The sequence below is a fragment of the Tupaia chinensis genome, unplaced genomic scaffold (genome assembly GCF_000334495.1).
Source record: "Tupaia chinensis unplaced genomic scaffold, TupChi_1.0 Scaffold000045_1, whole genome shotgun sequence".
Lineage (NCBI taxonomy): Eukaryota > Metazoa > Chordata > Mammalia > Scandentia > Tupaiidae > Tupaia > Tupaia belangeri.
Window position 1 is genome coordinate 4,175,397 of NW_006159501.1, and position 23,045 is coordinate 4,198,441.

General features: G+C 39.7%; 1 pseudogene; it reads left to right on the forward strand.

Moving 5' to 3' along the window:
• Nucleotides 1-709: 709 nt before the first annotated feature.
• LOC102472032 (peroxisomal membrane protein 11A pseudogene) lies at nt 710-9,155 on the forward strand (annotated as a pseudogene).
• The last annotated feature ends 13,890 nt before the right edge of the window (nt 9,156-23,045 follow it).

Genomic DNA, 23,045 nt, shown 5'->3' on the forward strand with positions numbered 1-23,045 from the left:
TCCCAGAGTTTCCCCAGTGTTTTCCAGGAGTATTTTTATAGTTTGAGGTCTTAGATTTGGATTCTTAATGTGAGCTTTCCTCTTTCACTAGTCTCATCAGGGAGAAGGAAGAAATATGAGGCTGTATTTTCTCAGCTACAGGAAAAATAGAATGGCGGGAAGCAGAAACATTCTTCCCATTGTTAAAAGGAAGACTTTAGACAAATCTAATTTAGCAGAGTTTACCTGAGCAAAAACCAATTCGCAAATTGGGCAGCCCCCAGAATGACTTCTGAGGAACCCAGAGGAGGTGTTGCATGTTCTAATAACTCTAATGGAAAGGAAAAAGAAAGTGATGAAAGAAAACGGAAGTGAGGAAAATGAGGCAGAGAAGCAGCTGGATTGGGTACAGCTGGTATTTGCCTGTGTGTACACAGTTTAAGGGGCGGGCTGTCTGACTGACTGAAGTATGGCTACTGTGACTGGCTTTGACTCACTAATTAATAGAGGAAGCCAACTCCCAAGTAAGATTGTGGTTTGTTTATAAGAACTCAAGTGGGTGGGTATGGACGTCGTCTCAGTTTAACACCATTATAATAATTATTATCTTTAATTCATGTAGTTTGATAATTTATAAAGAGCTTTTTCTACACCTAAAGAACCAAGAGCCTTTTGCAATAAAAACTGTTTTTTGCACACATGGTCTCTCTCAATGATTTTTCTGGGACCTATGCAGCTGCTGCAGATTTCTCCCCAAAAGATCGTAAGATTCATCTCAGGTCCTTGGACTGTGTCTTGTGGGAGGGATATCTGAGGAGTAACCACCTTTCCCATCCCCTCCTGAAGACAGTTGAATAATTTCTCATCAAGTTGTCTGTTCCTTTATTGGCAGTTTTGACTTGACCTTATGGCTAGGCCTCTCAATTATCTGGAATCCATACACTGTTAACATGCTAATAGGAGAGGGGGAAAAAAAACTCATTAGCTGAAGAAACACCTCCTACAATTTCACATTGGTGTGGTCCTGCTTGCTCTTCTGAGGCAGGTCTTCAGAACAAAAGGAGCTGTCTGTCCTTATTTCACTTCTTAGAAGGTCACTGGGTATATACATTAAAGGATGCATTTTCCCTTTTAAAAGAGGCTTTACAAATATTTAAATCATCCAGGTCGCTTTTTACATGGTTTCATTATGTTAAATGGCATCACATGAAGAGAACTAAGGCACCTCGGATACACAGGGAGCAGAAATGGGCATAAGGTTTTCTAGAGGTTTATAAAATTTTCACCTTTATACATTTAATAAAAAGCTTGTGTCGAAATTATGAGAATGTTCTTGAGAATGAAGTATGGGTTTGGGGTCCTTTAGTATCTGAGGATATTTTAACTGCAGAATAATAACTTGACGGGAACTCCTTTGAGTAGGTAAGTAGTAAAAATGACAAGGGGCATTCAGAGATGTTTTCATTGTATCCATTCATCACTGGAAACTTTAATACAGTCAAGATTTACTGAAAGAATAACACACTCCTATATATTAAACACTGGAAGTGTTATAACTTGGATTGTTCTTGGAAACTATCTACCCAATTACATATGTTCTTCCAGAAATTCAGCTGAGATTACAGACATTGTACTTGATGGAAGTGATTTCAGACTGTTTCTTTTTGCAGATAATGACTTCTATGTTTCCTTTCACTTCCTTCTAGTACAGTTTATGGATTAGTTATAACTCTGAATCATGGTTATGTGGGATTTTCTGAGGTGGATGGAAACTCTAATCGACTTGCCTGTGAGGGAAGAGAATCAAAAGACTTTCTTTAGGCTATGCCTACCTCTGAATAACGGGGCCATGGTCAAATTAGCTAATTAATGAAACTAATCACAGTGGAGTGAAAAGAGCACTCAGTTTAAATTCAGAACAATAATGATAAAGAAAAAAAAAGATGAAGTAAAACAATAGGTTTGATCTTGGCATTGCCATTCATTCTGTAGCCTTGGCAAGCAGTAGTGCTTTTTCCCCTGAGTCTCAGGATCTTCAGAAGAAAACAAAAAGGTAAATTATAATATTATTTTGAAGATAATTAAGTAGATGAAGATACAAGGTCTCTATGTACTGTAAATTACTCTAAATTTCTCATTATAAGCATAATTTGTTAAACTGTATTAATTGAGGTCCTTCTGGGTACCAAGTGTTATGTTAAGCACTCTACTGGAATAGAAAGATGAAAGAAGGTGGACTTTCTGCTTTCAAGGAGTTTTTAATCTATAATAATGTTGATAGCATTTAAAGAGCATTGTGTGACCAACACAGGGCAAAGTAAAATTAAAAAAAAAAATAAATAGGAATAAAAACGAACCACATAAAACAATTAGCTTCTGGTAAGCTAATTTTAAGAACTGAGTTTATATTTGTACCCAAGAGGGTCCTGGCCACATTGGCTGCAGCTTCAGAAAGTCCAAAGTACATTGTGTACACAAAAGACCATACTCTTTTCACTGAGAAGATTGTAGCCAGGATCTATGCACCACCTTCCTAGAGGGAGAGATCTTAAACCAATGCCACTGGCTGCTTATGTCCATCCCAGAGCCCACACTACTTGGACATGGCAAAACCACAGACGTTTCCTCATGACCTCCAAGGAAGCATCTGCATGACCAACCATGCATTATGCTGCCTGCAAAACCTTAGGCCGAGATGGTCAGAATAGGAATGTGCTAAGTCTTGTGCCAGCAGGACAGAGATTACAAGTGTTCTTAAAATTAATTTCTCATCTAATATTCTTTAGAAACTAGATATCTTAATCCAGAATCTACAGGTGCTAAGATACGAATTGGACACCATTAGGACGGTAACTGATTTAGTCTAATACATGGGGAAAACATGTTTGAGAGAGAATCATCATTTAATTGTTACAGTGCACTGTGTGGGATGTTCTTCCTTGTTTCAAAGACCACAGTCGAGAGGGTTAGAGATCAAATGGTTTGTGTGGCTGTAATTCCAATCCAGATGCTGCTCTTACCTAGAGTATAAACACTTAGGATACAAGAGCATCAGTCTCTGCTTTGAGAAGTTCCGCTGAGGAGGTGACTTCAACTCCAATGAATAATGAGGCATCCTTCAGGAGTGGGATTGGCCATCTCAGGAATAGGAACCCTCTTGGGCAAAGACACAGAGGCAGCAATAAGTGGGTGGGAAATATAAGATTAGCATGTTGCTAAAGTGTGAGGCTTCAGAGGGTTTCTAGACCAGGTTAGGCAGACCTTTCTTTGCCATTTTGAAGAGCCTTCCTTCTATCTTTGTAGTCAGTAGGAAATGGAATTTATCAGATTCTTTTAAGAAGGGCTATGACCAATCTAGATATTAAATTTAGAAAGATGCACCCCAAGAATTTTGAAGGAGTAAGACGTAGGATAGATCTGCAGGGCAGTTGAAGTACTGAGTATAAAGAGAGGAGTGATGGCTATTGATCTCCTCCTTCTTGGCATTTACATAATGGTGTAGCCAAAAGGGAGTGAGTTTAAATATTTAAAAGAGTGGAAGTGGTGAATTTTGGTTTTGTACATTGTGAAATTAATTTTTGGTTTGGTATTAATTGTAACAGTATTCTTCCTATCAGAAAGAAAGTGATGTACCATTGTATTCTCCTATATATACATACACACACACACCCCAAAGCGAGAATCCCAGTCAGTGTACATATGTAGAAAGAGGCTGAAACCTACAAGGCCCCTTTGAAGTAACTTGACCAAGCTTTCAAAGATCATGTTTAAGTAAGTGTAGATTATAACACTATGACATTAAAGTGTGAACTTGAAACATTTGTAGATATAAACACAAATCTTTATGTTGTTAGTAAATACCTCATAAAGTGAAATCACAATTCCAATGTAGGAAATGTGGAACAAGAATAAAGTGTAATACACTGGAGATCATTTACAGGAGCTGAACAATGAAAGGAGAAAGCTAATTTTTAGTTAAGGGCTTTCAACATAACTTAGAATTGTTAAGATAATGTTAAGGACACAATAAAATATTAGTTACCTGGAAGCCTAAGCACCACATGCATCAAATAATAGCTTTTCTTTTTCATCCATGAATAATTATTTAAAAACCATGACATTGTTAATAACCTAGGCAGTCTATATCCAATAATATAATGTCTTTGATTTGTCACTGCATGAATGCTTTGAACATCATATTGTAGACTAAAAAAGATGTACGATAACTAAATGTAAATAAGAAATCATAAAAATAATAATCTGTTAATAATGCTAATTACAAGGTCTGAGAAGTCCTAGATTAGTTCACTAACAATCAGTCATAGACTACTTACTGAATAGTTAACTTATTTATTTTGGGCTTTTCCTCCCTCTAGTTGACCTAACTCCAATTTTACATAGCAAATGTCCAACACAGCAATTTGCTGCAGGACCTAATACTTACTCAGCTCAAAAACAAACAAACAAACAAACAAACCAAACAAAAAAACATTTAGAAAATTTTCACAATTATTTCTGTTTTACTGAAGCTGGCCCTATTTTTGGTGCATTTCTGGCATTACATATTGTGAATTTTGCATTTCATTTTAAAGCATAGCATAATGAACACAAAGATTTTTATATGAATGGATGAACTCTCTCTAAGCACATTTAAAATCCCATCTTCTGCTCTCCCTACTCCTTTCAGTACACAGATTTGCTCTCTTTAGTAGGGAAGATAGTGAAGAGTTTCATGTAGCAGGATTTTGTACTTGAGAATAATTTTGCACAAGTGACTTCACTCCTTGTTCTATGTGGGCATCACTCAGACACATACATATCCAGGCCTTTGCAAACACAGGCTGCTCTTTATTCCTGAGTAGCCTAAATCATTCATGATATGGAGTAAAACTCCACAGCATTTCTCATCTCTAAATGATTGCTATATGCTATGTAGTAATGTCCTGTGTTTCTATCACTATTTCTATAGGTATTGTATGATTTATATATCATAAAAAATTAAGAATAATTGAGTTACTTCTGGAGGGCCTATTCTTCATACACACTCTATGGTGTCATAAGATACATTTGTCAGCCTTATTAAGCAATTCGTGGCTGTGTAGTTGACTTGAGAGTGTATGTTTGTCTAAGATGTGTGTGTATGTCCTGATTTGGTGAGTTTGTGATATATGTAGATAATTGATAATTGATGTAATCCCAATCTTGGTGTACTATGGTACCACCCATTTTCTCTCAGTCATGAAAGCAAATCAGTAAATCAACTCAGTAGAAGTGGTACTAACATGGGTTGAAAATACTCAGGGAGAGATGCCTACGCTTCATTTATAAAATATATAACATTTGTGACCCACTCTACAGTCGAAATTGCAACCTCAAATTACACTTAACATTCACCATTTTTAAAGAAACTAAAACCGCTATCAATTTTATATTGGTTAATAGAAACTTTTAAAAATGAAGCAATTAACAAATTGGTTATTTGATGAATCACTGAGCTAGTGATTATTAGTGAATTAGTTGGCCAGGAGATATTGATGAACGATCTTTGTAGCACTGTCACAGTAATTTTGACAGTAATAATTTAGTTGTATGTTTACTGGGTTTTTATGCATTAGTGGATATTAGTAGATAGTAACTACTTGAAAGCTTCTGAAGATACCATGGATTGGAAATTCACAAATGTGTTTTATGCAGGAAGAAGAAATAAGAAACTAAAAAGGAAAGAGACCACATCTAAATTGGGGAAATAGAATTTCTTGGATATTTTTAGGAGACTGCCGCCCATGTCTTACTGTCCAGAATTGTGTCACATGGTCATATGTAACTCAGAGTGTTTGGGAAATGTAGTCTTTAGCTAGGGCCATTACCATCTGGTAATGTAGCTGGAATTCTGATCATGAGAAAGAAAAGGAAATTGGATATTGGGAAAGCAATAAACAGTGTGTCTCTACCAGAACTGAAATTCCACTTTCTCTCATTTTTGCCTACCTTTTAATTCATTACTGCGTTGGCTTTATTTTCTTTTTAATTTAAATTGTTACTCCTCCTCATTCTTCCCTGCCCCCACATTGCATTATATTTTATTAATAATCACAGAAGTTGAGTAGAAAAAATAGGGACCATCTTGTTCTATGTATCCCTTTATTTCACCAATGAGAAAGCTGTAATTTCTTGCCCACAGTAAAGTGAATGGTAAAATCCAGGAGGAACTCTAGTCAGGTGGTCTTCTCCAGGTAGTGCTTCCTCTGGAGACTGAGAGCAAAACAAATCAAACTGGCAATTTTTTACTTTTATCTTTTCTAAATAAAAACCACAGTAACCAACAAATTTAAATTTTAAATTATTTCCACTGTGATCGTGGAGTCCAATTTCTATCCAGTGAAGCATACTGGTAACACATTACCAGTTTTTCTTATTAAACTTCCCATACACTTTGTTATAAGAGCATGGAGCTGCCATACTGGGAAAGGGAGTTCTTAGGGGCTTCCCTTCACTCATTCATCAAAAAGATTAAAGACCAATACACAAGACTAACCTTGTAGAATGCCACCAAAATCATTGCTAGAAAAATATCCAAAATTAGATTGGTAGTTCCTGCTATTTTTTGGAACAATTTCTTAATAGAGTGTGCTGCATAAGAGGCCACGGGGTACAGCTGGGAGGCTCTGAGTTGGACCAGGAGACATGGGCCTCTTTCTGTTTCCCCTAAAAGGAATGTTCTTGTGTGGGTTTCCATCTTAACCTGGCTCTCTTTTTTTTTTTTTTCAATGAGGAGGATGACCTGGAATTAGGATCTCAGCTCTGGTTATACATTGGAATAACCAAAGAGCATTTAACATGATCAATGTCTATGTTTCCCCAAGTATTTTCATTTTATTCATTTCAGTGTAGGGCATAGGCCTTGACAGTTTTTGTGAAACTCAGGGTGATGCTAATATGTAGCCAGAACAGAAATCTACTCAATGTATGGCCCACAGGCCAGCAGAATCACATAACCTAAGATCTTGTCAGAAATACAACATGTGGGACCAACAGTTAGTGTAATGGCTATGTTGCTGGACTCCCATGTAGTTGACTGAGGTTCGAGTCCCAGACCCAGTGGCTTAAACTCACACTGGGTGCGTGAGCCTGTGTGCCCAAGATCCCGAGGGGAGAATGGAGGAGAAGGGATTGCAGTGTGGCCATCCCCCCCTGTGGCGTGATTTCTAACTTTCTAGCTCTCTGTTTCTCTCTGTCTTTCTGGTGAGCACACGCACCCTATAGCAAAAAAAATAAATTAATTAATTAAAAAAATAAATAAATAAATAAAGCGAGCATGTCAGATCCCACCCTTGACAACTGAATCCAAATCTGCAAGGACCTCAGGTTTTTCAATACTGTAAAGCTTGAGAAACACTTCTGGGATTCCTTTTGGCTCTCTCATTTCATGAACTTATAATAATGCTTGTTTATTTGCTCAAAAACCTTCAAGAGCTCCCCATGCAATCTGAGTTCTTTAGCTTAGTGTTTAAGGCTTCTCATAACTTAACTGGTCTTTTCTCCAGCCATTCCTTCCTTAATGTGTCCTGGTCTCTGGAGACCCTGTTCTCTCATTGCCCTGTGCCCTGAGAAGTCCTGGGTTGTTTCTGCCTGGCTGGTACGACTGGTATGGCTCCCTAGCTCTTGTCCAGTTGTACACTTTGAGGTCCTGCCTAGACATAGGCTTGCCTCTGCCCACCAGGCATCTTTAGTACATAGACTTTCTTCTCTGATTTGTGGGTTGCCTGAGTACCTCGAGTTGTTACCTTTGGATTTCCTTATTTTTCTTACCTCTTACTTAGACAATGAGGTCCTTTAAAACAAGGACCATAGCCTACTCATTCTTCAATACCAAATGTACACTCAGAGAATATGATGGACATCTAATAAATGTCCATTATCAGGACTTGACACAATGAAACAATCAGTGATTGTTTGTAGAGACATACAAGGTGCATTTTGTAACCTCAGTGGTATGACCTTACCTGGGTCTCGGTTCTCTTGCATATAAGCAGATTTAAGTGCCTTCTAGCTCTGGTAGTCTGACTCTGGGTTTCAGGGTGTTCCAGATTTACCCAAATCATTATCCTACTAGATTGAGTCCTTGGCTCTCATGCATTTTGTCAGCAACAGTTCACACGTCTGAAGGATTTCTCCCTTTATATCCAAATTTATATACCTTTATGTAGGATATAAATATACTATTTTTGCCTATCCTTGAAAATAAGCACTATCACATCAGTCCAAAAATGAAAAAAAAAGGGGACAAATTCAGTGAGAATCACATAGCTGGCACCCACTCCTAGCAGAGAAAAGAGATAACCACTCCTTGGAGAATTCCAGGGTTCAAATTCTCCCTGGGGGATTTGGTAAAACCCCAAAGGGTCCATAGCTGAGCCTGATGAAACCTGTGACTTTGGGCTGGATGTCCTGGACGACTTCACTGGTTTCACTAACTAGACTCAGGGCCGGAATTGACTTTTCAGAGGCATTTGGTACACATGCATGTTGCTTAGACATTTGTTAGAGCCAAAAGCTGGCAAAGAGCAGGTGGTAATGAAGCTCAAGAAACTGGAGTCCAGTGTGAGCACTGGCCATCAATGGTTCACACTTGGCAATGTGATGCATGCTATCCAGGCATCCAAGCAGAGCGTTCGTGCCACCAAATTGGTACCCCACTTATGCCTGATGGTAGCCCCCCTGAACCGTGTGATTTATGTCATCTGTGACACCATCCTGTGGGTGAGGAGCATGGATCTTGTTTCTGGCATCAACAAATAGAAATGGCGAATGTGGGCTGCCTGCCACTACTACTCCTCTCCTGCTGATCCTGATCCAGGATCTGTATGAAGTCTCCCTGTGGATGGAGCAGGTTGTACATGACAGGGTAGAGGGAGAAATCATCATCCGAGAAGCCTCATGGGTATAGCATTGCTGATGAAGAAACAGAATGGCTCCAGTCCTTTTTCCTCCTCTTCTAATCTCTGAAATGGCATCCTCCTCTGCTACTAGACACAGGGAAGAACTTAGGTGACATCCTGAACACTTTGGACTGGCTGGGATCTGTAAGTTCAATCACTGGACTTAGAGGTCTTGTATCTTCCATAGCAGGTGTCATCACTGTGGCATATCCTCAGTTGAAGCTGAAGACCTCCTAGGGTGTTACTAGACAGAGGACTAAGTACCTGTTTTGAAACATGTCCTTTTCATGGAATGAAGGTTTGCAGTAGTCACAGGCCATATCATATTGTGCTTAAGTTCATGAGTTTTTAGCATGTGAGCAGAGATGGGGCCAAGAATGGAAAAAGCAAGAGCATGAAGATTTACACATTTTTTCAAATTCTGAAGTGACTACTGAATTTATGATTTTTTTCCCTTCGTCTAATATTTATTGAGCATCTTTTAGATGCATAGTAGGAACTTGGTGCTTGCTAAATGAATAAAAATTGAGAGGGAAAGAAAACAAAACTTATATGTGAACACTAATACACAATAACTTTGGGGTTGTATGGAGACCACTGTCTCTCCTACCAGAAGCCATGTCATTTATCTGAATGAGAATGAGAAAAAAATATGCACTCAATAACTTAAATTTTCTATTAATGTGATGGAGGTTCCATCTCAGATCCTTGGTTCTCTATCAAGATACTGGCTTTGACAAAAAACATTTAGAGAGTTTTAAGAGAAATGGAAGATCAGGGCAAATTTAAAAAAAAGTAACTATTTTTTACCTTACTCAGATCCTGTATTAATAATGTCCAATAAATTTCTAGAGAAAATTGGGAAATAAAAAAGAATCACACAGCTAAATAAATGACAAACTATATAAACTTGGCTTGATCTGTTCATTATCTTGTTTGTTTTGGGGGGAAATTGTGGTTTCTTCTTATCTCTTGAGGATATTGTTTGGATCAATTGCTCTTGTGTTTTCTTGCTCATTTTCGCACCTATCTGGTTAACCTCAATAAACATAATAGATAGCCTTTAACAAGGTGCGGATTTCTATTCTCTTTCAGCCCCCACAACAGTGCTGCAAAAGGGGACTTGCAGGGAATAGAATTGCTCCAATTTGGAGCTGGAAAAGCAGGCTCAGAAAGGCAAAGAGATTTGTCAGTAGTTTCTGGTGTTTAAAGATCTAGTTTCTGCTTCATTTTATGTATGTATGTATGTATTTATTTATTTATAACTTTAATCACATTATTTAACTTACAAACTGAACATTTCAATATGTGAACATTTCTCCCCAATCTAGTTGATCAAAGTATCTACCACTACCTCCCCCTCTGTCTCCATATCCCTCCTCCAAATGTCCTTTCCCAGGCCCCACTCCTCTACACACACCGTATCTGGAAATCACACCCATCTCTTGTGTTTGTACATCCTTTAGTCAGTCAGTTTCAGTCATAGAGTGCGGACATGTGTGTACTGCAGAGTCCTTGCCCAAACTCAGCATAAATCTGGGAGCTGAGGCCCAAGATTTTTCATGCTTTCCAATTTTCTGGAGAAATTCTCAAGAATACTAAGTTCTCCAATATGAGGACTACCTTGTAAGAAAATGTCCTCTCTTCCTCTAGAAAATTAATCAAAATCTCAGGATGGCTACGTTTTCTCATTTCTTCAGGCAAAGGCTCTAGAGCTGAGTGTGACTGGTTATACTATTAGGTGCCATGTCAGTTCAATTGGCATAGTTTTTCCATGGAGTGAACCTGGAATCTTCATATCGAAATGACTGTATTGTATAAATGGCCCTGACACTCAGCAAGACTTGGAACTATCATTGTATCGCACAGTGGAAATAAGACTAGAATATTTTTTAAAGTCTAGATTCTTCAGAGAGAATAATTTGTCATTGGATAACCTGACACATTCAGAAAAGGGTCTCAGGGCTGCCTCTCTACTTGTCTTCCAGTTTATCTCCTTGTGGAAAACTCTCATTCTCCTGATCAACTGGAGTGTCAGGACCACATCTAAACTCCTTGAAAATCTTTACAGGAGATAGTAGGGCTCAGGGAGAGTCATCAAAATTCTGTTCTGTCTGCAGCCCTGAAACTCATCTGATATGCCTACCACAGGAGCACGGGCTCTACACTTGGCATGGCCCTAGTCAGTAGCCTCTGTGTAGGAGCATGTGTTCACTAGGAATAGCACTTCCTATCTTTCAACATCAGATTAAGTAAAGATAACAAGCCCTCACATTCTAAAGCACTTTCCATTCACAAAGCACATTCCTACCTTCTAATCTTATTAATCCTCACAATGAACCTCAAGGTAGGTGTCATCACCCACATGTTACAGAGGATGAGATTGATGCCAGGAGAGATGACAAGCTTGCTCAGTCATGGTTAATCAATCACTGAGCTGGGTAGACAACTGCAGGTCCTGATTTCAGGCCCTCTATCCTTGCTGCTGGGCACATGCGCCCAAGCATACTCACAAGAACTCTGGCAAAGCAGGGGTTTTATTCGCATGCTCTGTGGCAGAGCTGAAGTACTAAGTAATAAGCCCAAAGTCACACAGCTAGTAACTGTGGAGACCAGGATCCAAACTCAGTTTTCTCCAACTCTAAAGCCAATTGCTCTTTTTCTTTCATTTACCCACTTTCTTTGAAGGCATGAATTATCAGTTGTGTTTCTCTAACATTATTGACATCAGCCCATTGTAAGAAATTATCATGGATCAATGGAGATACACACACCCTCCTGTGTCTGCACACAGGCACACACACACACACAACTAAAATGAAGTCTTTCTTAATCATGCCTATACTGCTATATATTCTGTTTTCTGTCCTAGTCTTCTATTTACAAAATGCCTTTCATGACTCATTAAATTTGTTCCATAACACTGGAAGGCCATGACCTATAGTTTGAAAAACACTCTTTTGTCATGCTCAAATATTTGCTTCTGGTATGTGTTTACATAATTTTTGCTAGGTCAAAGCCACCAGTGAAGAAACTGAACCAAATTCCTCAGTAAGAGCCTCACTGCATATCAACAGGGGCCCCACTGCCCTGCCCTGAGTGTTTACTCTGGCCCCGAGGCCGGCCTCAGGCTCCTACCACTCTGGAGGCTGATAGTGACACTGCCTCACAGGGTTTCTAGATAATGAGCACATTCTTCACAGCTTACCCTTTCCTGACGACTGTGAACAGTAATAAAAATGTGAGCAAACAGGGAGAGTTTAGGGTGTTTATTGCTGCTATTGAGAAAATAATGTGATAATAAACAGGGCCGGTAATGGAAATTGCTTCTAAGAATAAAATTATGTTATTATGAGTTACAGGCAACCATCAGAAAGCATTTCGTCTCTCTCCCAGTGGGAACTGCCTGGCTGGCTGGCAGGTGCTGTTGTGGAGCCTCCGCCTGAGAGCCCCACTCTTTGTTCCACTTGCCAAGTTGAACTTTTAGCCTCATTGACTTTTTGGCATCTCTTGTCTTTGGAAACTGGGTGGCCTGGCAACCCTGCATTCTAATTAGTGCATTGAATCCCCTGGCCTGTGAGTTGAAGCTCAGCACCTTTCTTTGCAGGTCTCATTAGGTCTGGATGAGGAGACTCTTCTTTTGTATATGTGATGGAGTTAACCCTGAGAACAGTACCAATGGTTGATATGGAAGAGCATCATCTTTGATAGCAGCTAATAGACAGTCCCATTATTAACACAGGCAGAAGAGGACAATTAAGATGTGACTATAGCTCCTGAACTAATTAGAACAAAAATGACAGGGAAAGTATCAGCCTTGATGTGCCGAGTTGGCTTTCCTGACACCCAGACGTGTGCAAGCTGAGAACAAAATGCCTTTTCAACTTTTTCCTTCACATTTGGGACACAATTTTACCTTATACTCTGTCTTTTTTTCTTTCTAATGCATTTTCTCACATTCTTCTTGCTGCTAGAATCAACTTCCACCTATCAAATTCTTGCTCATCCCTCAGTGTCCTTCCCAGCTGTGGTGTCCTCCAGGAAGCCACCCAAAACTCTAAGGAGCTCCTCCTACCCTTCGTCACCTCCATATACCAGTGATACTATTGTTAGAGGAGTTGTATGGTCCCCTGAGCTTAAACTAATTGCATGATATCCCTTATTAGATCACAAGATTGTCAGGTCAAACTCTGGTCCTCATTTATCTCTGTTCCCTTTCCAAAGGTTGGCCAAGGCACATCAGAAGCTAGATGGGGTCATAATGGGGCAGTAGGTTTGAATCAAGTGAAATTGACTATAGGTTCTCCATTATGTGTGATGGAGCTGAGGCTGGGGTCAGGTCAGAGAGACATGCAAAATCTAAGGGATCAGCAGGTGGCATGGTGGTTAAGGCACTGCCACTCCCACATGGCCAACCACAGTTTGAGTCCCAGACCTGGTGACTTGCTTTCTCAGTTTCTCTCTCTCTCTCTCTCTGTATGTCTCTCTCTGGTCAAATTAAAATAAAATGAATGAATAAATAAAAAATTAAATGAATAATTAAAAAAAAAAATAAGGAGGCACTTGAACCAGAGGATGAGAATCTCCTTAATGGGTATACTTTGGGCACCTCTCTTCCCTTGCCTTTCCCTGGCCCTGGTCTTGGCAAATGAACTGGGAAAAGCATGGAGGTCTCAAAGAATCATTTTCAGATTTCCTTCCTTCTTTCAGTTTTTGTTGCTAGAGGGCACAGGTACTCTTCAGAAAGAGACAGAAACCATTCCCTAATGGGGTGTGGTCACAATACATTTTCCTCCATTTTTCCTTTCAGTCAGAATTTTGGGCATGCATTACACACACCCAGTGTGTTTTTCAAGACACGGGGCTGAGATTTAACAGTGATTGGCCATGTGAGATCCAGCTCCCAAGATGTCAGTACTTACCTGATGTGCTATGGAGCTGGTGCTGTTGGATATTTCTTTCGTAACGACAGTTTAGTCTTATATTATCAGTTCTATATTCAATAGAACCTCTTGGTCTCTGACATTGTTCTCTTAAGGGCTACACAATTATGAAGCTTTGCTCATATCCATCCACTGGAGGGGTTGGAAAAGCAGGCAGTTCAAGTTCATTAAGAGCGTTGGACTTTATTCTTAGAGAAATTGGAAACACTTGAAAAGTGTTGGAGGGTGACATGAAGTGATTTACATTTTCAAAGATCACTCTAACTTTGTGAAGAATGGATTATAAATGGCCCAGGATCCCATCTTATATCTCCTTCACTCCCCACCCCTCATAGAGATAATTGTCTTTTTTAGACAAAACACAAGGTTTTTAACATATCGAATACAAGAAGATGGCTTGATTTGCAGATACTCTTTTTACATTTCTTCTTGTCTAGAAACTTAACTTTAGCTTAAAAAGGCCCTATTTTTCACTTAGAGAAAATATTTATAATACTCTTAATAACCATTGTGAATTACTTTCTCTTTTCTTCCTTTTTGACATTAAGCCCATGACATCTCAATGCTGTTTTACATGCACGCAGTATATTCTGGCTTTTGGCTGTGCCTTTTTCCAAGAAAATTGACTGTAAGTCAAGTGGCTGAAGCAGTCGATGCCATTTCCTTGAATTTGTCACACAGAAGAACATGTTATTTACCAATGTTCAATTTTATTTGGTGTTTGGGATAGCAAACACTTTTAAGGACAAGAGCAAACTTCCATAGACCTGAACATTATCTAATACAAACCACTTTCTTGGTAAATATAATCTCTGGCTTTTACTGTCGTCCCCAGTGGGAAGTTAGTAAAGATGATCCTTGGTGTTCTCTCTTCATAATAACCTTCCATAAAAAAAACACTGCACCCTAAATATTCTCTTTTTCTTCTTTTATCTGAAAAAAAGGATTTAGTGAAACAAAGATGAGGTATTTGGGGAGTAAGAAGGGATAAAGAGGAAAAGTGCTGTGTGTATGCGTGCATGTGTGTGTGTGTGTGTGTGTGTGTGTGTGTGTGTGTGAATTTCTTCTGTAATGGGGATAGGTTTATCAAAGGGTGATACCTCCACTGTAAGTTAGTATTGTCTAACCAGGTCAATTAGCTTACCTGGGAAATTGGTTGAAAGACAGTCCCAGCTGATTAGGGGTTTAACTTTGAACACTCACCCCTAATTTCTATGTTGAAATCCTAATACTCAGAACTTCAGAGGTGACCTTGTTTAGAAATAGGTATTTGCAGATACACTTAGTTAAGTTTGGATCAAACTTAGTTAGGGTGGGCCCCTAATCAAATGTGACTGGTATGCTTACAAAAGGGGGAAATTTGGAGACAAGGATGTGTCTAGAGAAAAAATTGTTTAAGGGAGAGAGCAGAAGCCAATGATGCCAATGAAGGCCAGCAACCCAAACCTGGGGAGAGCTAGGAGGTCTCTCTCAAGTCTTAGGAGGAAGAACATTACCAGTGTCTTGATCTTAGGCTTCTACTTCCAGAACAATGGAACAAATTTCTGTTGTTTAAGCCACTCAGCAACCACCATATGAGTCAATCAAGATGAGATTATTCAAACCAGCAGATGGCGTGGTAGTTAAGGCCCTGGACTCTCACATGAATTACCATGGTTTGAGTCCCAGGCCAGATAGCTTGGAATCACACCGAGTGTATTTTGCATGCATGCCCCGAATCCTGAGAAGAACAGAGGAGAAGGTATTACTATGTGGCCACCTTTGGGGTGGGTGCGGTGGTGGGGTGGAGTGATTTCTCACTTTCCCTCTCTCTGTCTCTTTTTGGCAAGGATATGTGCCCTATGGAAAAACCCTTAAAAAAGATGAGATTATTCACTTATGAAATAGAAATTTGTTGACATTCATCTGGTTAAAACAAAACAAAACAAAAGTCCTAGTATACCATCTGACGTGTAGTGTCACATACAAAAAGGCCAAACGTACAACTGTATTCTCAGCACATAGATGTGCACTGACTACGCACAAGCGCAAAGGTGGTTAGGGATGATAGCATTTCTAATTTTAAAGAATTGGAAAGTGCTTTGAAAATATGGTTCCTTGGGTTGCTAGTTAACTAAAAAGGAACTACTCTTCATTCTAAATTGCCTAGAGAACTCGGTATTCTTTCTGAGAAACAGTCTCTGTCTGTTTCCTATAGAGCTCAGTAAGCAACAGGGAGAAACTTTTCTGACAGGCCCGGTTAACAAAGGCTGGAGGGAGCTTTTAATTTTTCTCCCAGCCAATCTGACCTCTGAGACCAGGCTGCTTGTCTGACAGCGCCAGCTTTACTACAGTTATCATTGCCGAGCCGTTTTTATGACGAGTCTGTCTTTCAGGAACCTTTAGCATTCTTCAACTCACCCTTTGGGCTGGAATTTATCAGGCTTGTTCTGAGCCCAAAGGTGATTTTTTTTTTCCTCCTGAAAGTTTAGTAGATTTCTACTCAGCCATTTTTATACCATTGAAGCATGAAGCATAGTTATGCTCTGAAAATTGTTTAGATGCTTTCCACCCACCTCGAGCCAAATAACAGGAGCTAGTTTTCTTAAAGTAAAAATGTTCCATAGCCTCATCTGAGTGCACCTCCAACTTCTTGTCACAGTGAGAGATCCTCTCCTTGGCCTCAGATAAGACAGAGAAGAAGGGAATGCTGCACCAAGAGTCAGACTTGGGTTTGAATCTCACTTTTCTAAGCACATCTTCTGTGGTCTTGGGCAAGACCTTTAACTCTTTAAAGGCTTATTTTCTTTACTTATCTATTGGATAATAGCACTTTTCAAGTTCTGGTGAGGATAGTAAAACAGTATGTTATATAATAGATTGCTGGTTCTTGAACCAGATGCCTGGGGTTTTGTTTTTATTTTATTATTATTATTATTTTAGATTTTTGCTGTAGGGCATGTGTGCTCACCAGAGAGACAGAGACAGAAAGTGAGAAATCACCTCTCAGGTGGTATGGCCACTTCATCATCCCTTCTCCTCCATTCTCCTTTCAGGATCTTAGGCATGCACACACATACGCACACACATCTGGCATGATTTCCAAGCCTCTGAGTTCAGGACTCGAACTTTAGTTGGCTGTGAGGCAGTCTAGTGATGTAACCATCATACAGTCCCATGTTTTTGTTTTTAAATATACCATTTTGAAAGTACTTTTAGACTCAACAAACTTAGGCAGAAAATACAGAGATTTCCTATAAACTCTCTGATCTCCTGTTATCAACATTCCCAAACAGTGTGGACTTTTGTTACAGCTGATGAACCTGCACTGACATGTCATTATCACCCGGAGTCTACAGGTCACAGTAAGGTCCATTCTTGGTGTTTTATATTTTATTTGTTGAGACAAATGTATAATGACATGTATCTACCAGTGTACCATCATATTGCATAATTTCACTGCCCTTAAAATCCTAAATATTCTGCTTATTCATCCTTCCCCTCTTAACTCCTATCAACTACTGATCTTTTTGCTGTCTCTGTAATTTTGCCTGTTCCAGAATGTCATACAGGTGAAATTTTACAGTGTGTAACATTTTCAGATTAGTTTCTTTTACTTAGTAATATGCATTTATGTTTCTTCCATGTCTTCATGGTTTCATAGCTCATTTATTTTTAGTGTTAAATAATATTCTATTTGGATATACCAAGGTTTATTTATCCGTTCTCTTACTGCAGTACATCTCGGTTACTTCAAATTTGGTAATTATACTAAAGTTTCCATCAACGTCTATGTGCAGATTTCAGTGCGGATGTTTTTGGTGTTTTGAGAAGTAGATACCAAGGAATATGATTACTGGAAATTATATTTAACTTTGTGAGAAACTGATTGAAAGAGGTTTCTGAAAAGGCTATGCTATTTTGCATGATACCAGCAATAAATGGGAGTTCCTGTCTCTCTACATCTTCACCAACATTTCACGTTGTCAGTGTTCTGGATTTTGGCCATTCTGATTGGCATGTAATTTTTCACTGTTGTTTCGATCTGTGGTTCCCTAATGAAACATCTTGTTCAGCATTTTTTTGTTTGCTTATCTGTCATTTATATGACATTTTTGGCAAAAATTTCTATTAAGGCCTTTAGTTCATTTTCAGTCAGGTTCTTTGTTTTCTTATTGTTGAGTTTCAGAATTCTTTATGGGACCAGTAAGTGGCATGGTCGTTGAGGTGCTGGACTTCCACATGGCTGACCACAGATTGAGTACTGGACCTGGTGGCTTGATTTCTCGCTTTCTCTCTCTGTCTGTCTTTGGCGAGCACACATGCCCTATAGCAAATGAAAAATAAAAACAAAAACAAAACCAAAATAATATATATGTCTTTTTCAAATATTTTTATCAATCTGTGGCTTGTCTTTTTATTCTCTTGACAATATCTTTTATAAAGCAGAAAATTTTAGTTTTGATAAAGTCTAGCTTATCAATTCCTTCTTTCCTGGATCGGATCTTTGGTATTGTATCTTAAAAGTCATCAGCAGACTCAAGGTTATCCAAATTTTCTCCTATGCTATCTCACCAAGAGAGCATTTAGAATAAGATTGTACTTCACTCTAGACAAGTTGAACTTGATTTTATGGGAGGAGGGAGGGGGACAAGGCTGCATATTTGAATAATTTTTAGATGTCTCATCATTCTGAAGCCTAGTAAGGATTAAGAACTTGTGGGTCTAACAAAGATAAGCTTCAGAAGCATTATGATAAACAAAAGAAGCCATACATAAAAGACCATATTCGGTAAGATTCCATGTAGGTTATATTCTAGAAATGTCAAAACCATAGTGACAGGAACCAGATCAGTGGTTGTGAGAGTCAGGGAGTTGGTGAAGGGCATTGGGCCAATGGGCATGGGGAACATTTTGGGGTGAAAATGTTTATGGATTGATTTGTCAATATTAGCCTCCCTCTGTGATTTGCAAAGTAAATTTTATTGCATGTAAATTATATCTCAAGAAAAGAGCTGGTAGGATAGGAACTCAATAGTCATTATTTTGATGATGATGATGATGTGCCTGGAGAAAGGTAGCAGGTGTTTGAAAACAATTTCCAAAGGTTGTATTTTTGACAAGGACCAGATTGAAACTCTTGAGGCATTACAAGATAGATAGCCATAAATCCATCACTTGAAATGTGCACATTAAAATGAATGCATTTGATATGCTTTTAGTTCCAGATGTTCAGGTGAGCACACCGAATGGAGTTTGCTGACTTTTTGTTATTAATGGAGAATAAATGTTGGGTGACTAGAAAGCATATTAATGTGAGTATGTATTGGGAGTATTTTTGAGCCAAAGTGTTCAAACTCTCTGAGGCTTCAAAGAAAACAATCAGAGAAAGCAGAGAATCTCGGAAAATTCTTCCCAAATTCTTTTTTTGCTGGATCTGGAAGAATAGTGATTTTTTTTTTTAAGAAAGATTTTTACTGTAGGGTGTGTGTCCATGCTGGAGAGACAGAGAGAGACAGAGAGACAGAAAGCTAGAAATCACCACCCCCCTGCCCCCCAGAGGAGATGGCCACATCACACTCCCTTCTCTATTCTCCTCTCAGGATCTTGGGCACACAAGCACATACACCAGGTGTGAATTTTAAGTGTGATAAAAATTATTCATATGTGTGAAAGAAGCCCCAATGAGATGAAATGTCTGAAGAGCAAAAATGTAAAGAATGGATATCAGCCATGACCTTTGCTGGAGGGTTCAGGATGACATGGGTCCAAGCTCTCACTCCATCTAGTGTTTTCACACGAGCATGGTGTCTTGTTCTGCTGGTGATGGAACTCGAGAACACATCACAGCTTGATTCTTTGAAACTGTGGTCACTAGCACAGACAGGCCAAAAGGATTCTACCTCTTTTTCCAGTTATTCCATCTTTGACATATAATTTAAACTTTCAGGGTATTAGCATCATCTTCTACAAAGTGAGGGTGATGTTACCTACTCTGCAGGGTTGTTGGAAGAAGTAGAGCTAATGACGAGCATAAAATGCCAGGCCAGGCACTTTATGGTGCATGGTAACAATCTCTGACATTTAATTAATAAGTCAAACCACGTCCAAAAGCATTGTTTCTCTTTGTTTGCCTGTATTGATTAATTCAATAATTACCACAAATCTATGAGGCAGATGGAGCTGTTATTGTCTCATTTTATTAAAAAGAAAACTGAGGCACAGGGAGGTTGGTAATTTTGCCAAGGGTAGATGGAAACAGCCTCATCAAAATCTTGTGCTCTTAACCTCTTGATTCTACTATCCCTGGTGTATGCAGAAGGTTTGCCATGAATAACGTAACTATGGAGATAGTTCAGCATTAGTAATTTATCTTTGAGTAGGATTGATTGGTCTTCAGTTGTTAGGGGCTATGTTAATCTGTATGTATTTGCATCTGTATTTGGTGAAGGAAGGTTGCACAAATGAAATGCAATGAGTGTCACAGCAAAGCATGGAGATACAAATGAGAATCTCCATCTGCCTTTTTATGATGTAACATTGGACAGATCACTTAATCTTTCTGGGCCTTTATTTCATGTCTACAAAATAGGAATATTTCTGTCTTTCCCATCAGAGGGTTGTGAGAGTTAAGAAAAATAATGTTTGTAAATGTACCTAACAGATTGCCCAATATATGTATAGAAGCTAAGTAATTTTTTTAAAAAAGATTAAAACATGAAGAAACTCTCCCCTGAAAGCCTGCAGCCTGACACAAAGTGAAAGGAAATCTTAATTCTAGCTTGGCCTTGCAGGTTTCATTTGACTGCTATTGATTCACAGCTATGGCCCTCATCTCAGTCCTACCTTCCATCCTGCAGGGAAGGGAGGAGAATGACACTTCTCAGTTTTGCTATAGGGCAAGTGTGCTCACTGAAGAGAGACAGATAGTGACAGAAAGAGGGAAAGTGGGGATGGCCTTATCACAGTCCCTTCTCTTTCATTCTCATCTCAGAATTTTGGGCATGCACACACATGTGCCCAGAGTGATTTCAAGCTGCCAGGTCTGGGACTCAAACTATGGTTAGCCATTTGGGAGTCTAGTGCCTTAATCACCATGCCACCTGCTGACCTCCAACACTGATATCCAATATGAGAACACTGACCTTGCAAACAGATGGCCTGGAACTTGGCAGCCAAGGCCCTGCATCTACTGCTTGATGCCCAGGATGGTGCTGAGGCCTGAGAACATGCCCATGAGGGAGAAGACATATCTTTGTTCTCAAGGAACTTGTCAACTGCCTGTGAGTGGCAAGGCTATGATTACATTTCAAGATGGTTAAGTGGGACCTGTAGCTGTTCTCTTTGTATCTGATAACCAGGTCAGGTGTCCATAGTAAACATTTCCTAAGTGTTGATTGGATGAAGCTCTGATTACTGCAAGGCATGGCTGTTAAGTGCTCAAAAATATGATAGCCTCATGGTGCTGGATGCAGGTAGACTAGGCAGCTAAGCATTCAAGTTTCTGGCTTGGGGATAATTTTTTTCTTTTGGCAACCAATGGAACTACTTCTTTCTTTGCCGGAACCTCTGAGATGCTGCTTGCTATCCAAGGCAGTATTGGAAATTTTCTCTGGTTGATGCTTCATGGACAGTAGAGATGGGGAGTTTCTTTTTCATGGTGCAAACTTAGCAGTCAGTGAACAGAGAAATAGCACCCAGGCTGGTGGCATTCCATGTCATGATTGCCTGGAAGGCCGGATCTGCCTGGGACAGGGAGCTGGCAGAGAACTGACCCTGTACTTAGAACACCTGGGTCTGTCATTATCCAGCTTGGTGACCATAGACAAACCATTCTGTGCTAAGTTGAGGGTGTCCTGCTTCATGAATGCTGATCTCCCAGTACTATAGCTGGCTACCATGCAGTGTGTGCACACTGTGTTCTAGCCCTGCCCCAGGGAATTTGTGCACTTTGTCCCTAAATAACCCTTAGGCCAACCCTATAAAACCAGGACCCCAGGGGAGTTGGAATCTCTGCACTCAGGCCAAACTCCTTGAGCTCCTCCCCTTTCCTGCCCTCAGCACCTTACACCCATATAGCACCCTCCCCTGAGCTGACAGCCCAGCTGAGCCCTCAGGACCTCTTCAGATATAACCACCTACTTTCTTCTTTCAGATCCACAGACAGAGCTATTTACTTATAAAAAGTCATCCTTTCGATGCTGGCAGGTGATGTGGTTAAGGGCACTGGACTCCCACATGGCTGACCTCAGTTCGAGAACTGGACTTGGTGGCTTGCTTTCTCACTTTCTCTCTCTCTCTCTCTCTCTGCCCCTTTCTGGTCAAATTAAAATTAATTTATATGAAAAATGTTTAATTATTTTTTAAATAAAAGAAAAACAAACTTCGATCAAACTTGACATTTAGGGAAGCTCCAGGAATCCACTGGGGAAACAACTTTGGGGTGCTGGGCACAGACCCAATTCATCTTCAGGCCCTACCATGTCTTCCTGTGTGGACCTGGGAAAAGCCTTCCCCTCACCAAGCCTATTTTCTCAGTTGTAAATTGATAACAATGAGTCCTGCTTACCTTTTAGGATTAACCGGTTAGAAAAACTGAAATAGTTCTCCTGAAAGGTCTTGGAGTTTTAAAATGGAATGTGGAAAGATTTCTGTATCCTAAAGACAGGGTTCTCCTACCTGAAAGTGTTCCCACCCCAGTTCCTCATAGTTTGAAGTCTCTTTCTCAAAGCCCTTCAACTTTTCTCCCTTTCCCAGTGAGAAATCAGGCTTCTGATGCCTGCCTCACCTTCCTCACACAGGAGGCGGGAGCTGGGATCCCCAGAGGAGGTGATTCTTGAACTAGGACTCAAAGGGAGCCAGAAGCAGGGAAAATATGCCATTTCCCACACCCTGGATTTGAAAATCATCTGGCGAGGTGTCCTCCTTAACTTGGCAATATGTCTGTTCTTTTCAGTGAGGATTTGAACTACAGGCCAAAGAAGATGTCTCATTCATTCTTGTTTCCTCAGCACTGACCAGAGTACTTTACACAGAGTAGGGGCTTCATGAAAACACACTGAACTGAATTACAGGCAGCTGCTGGACTGTGCAGGGACTAAAGTCCTGTCAAGCCTGAGTAGAGGTCATTCTTGAAAGCTGGTGTGTGTGTGTGTGTGTGTGTGTGTGTGTGTGTGTGTGGGGGGGGGGGGGGGGGGGGAGGGGT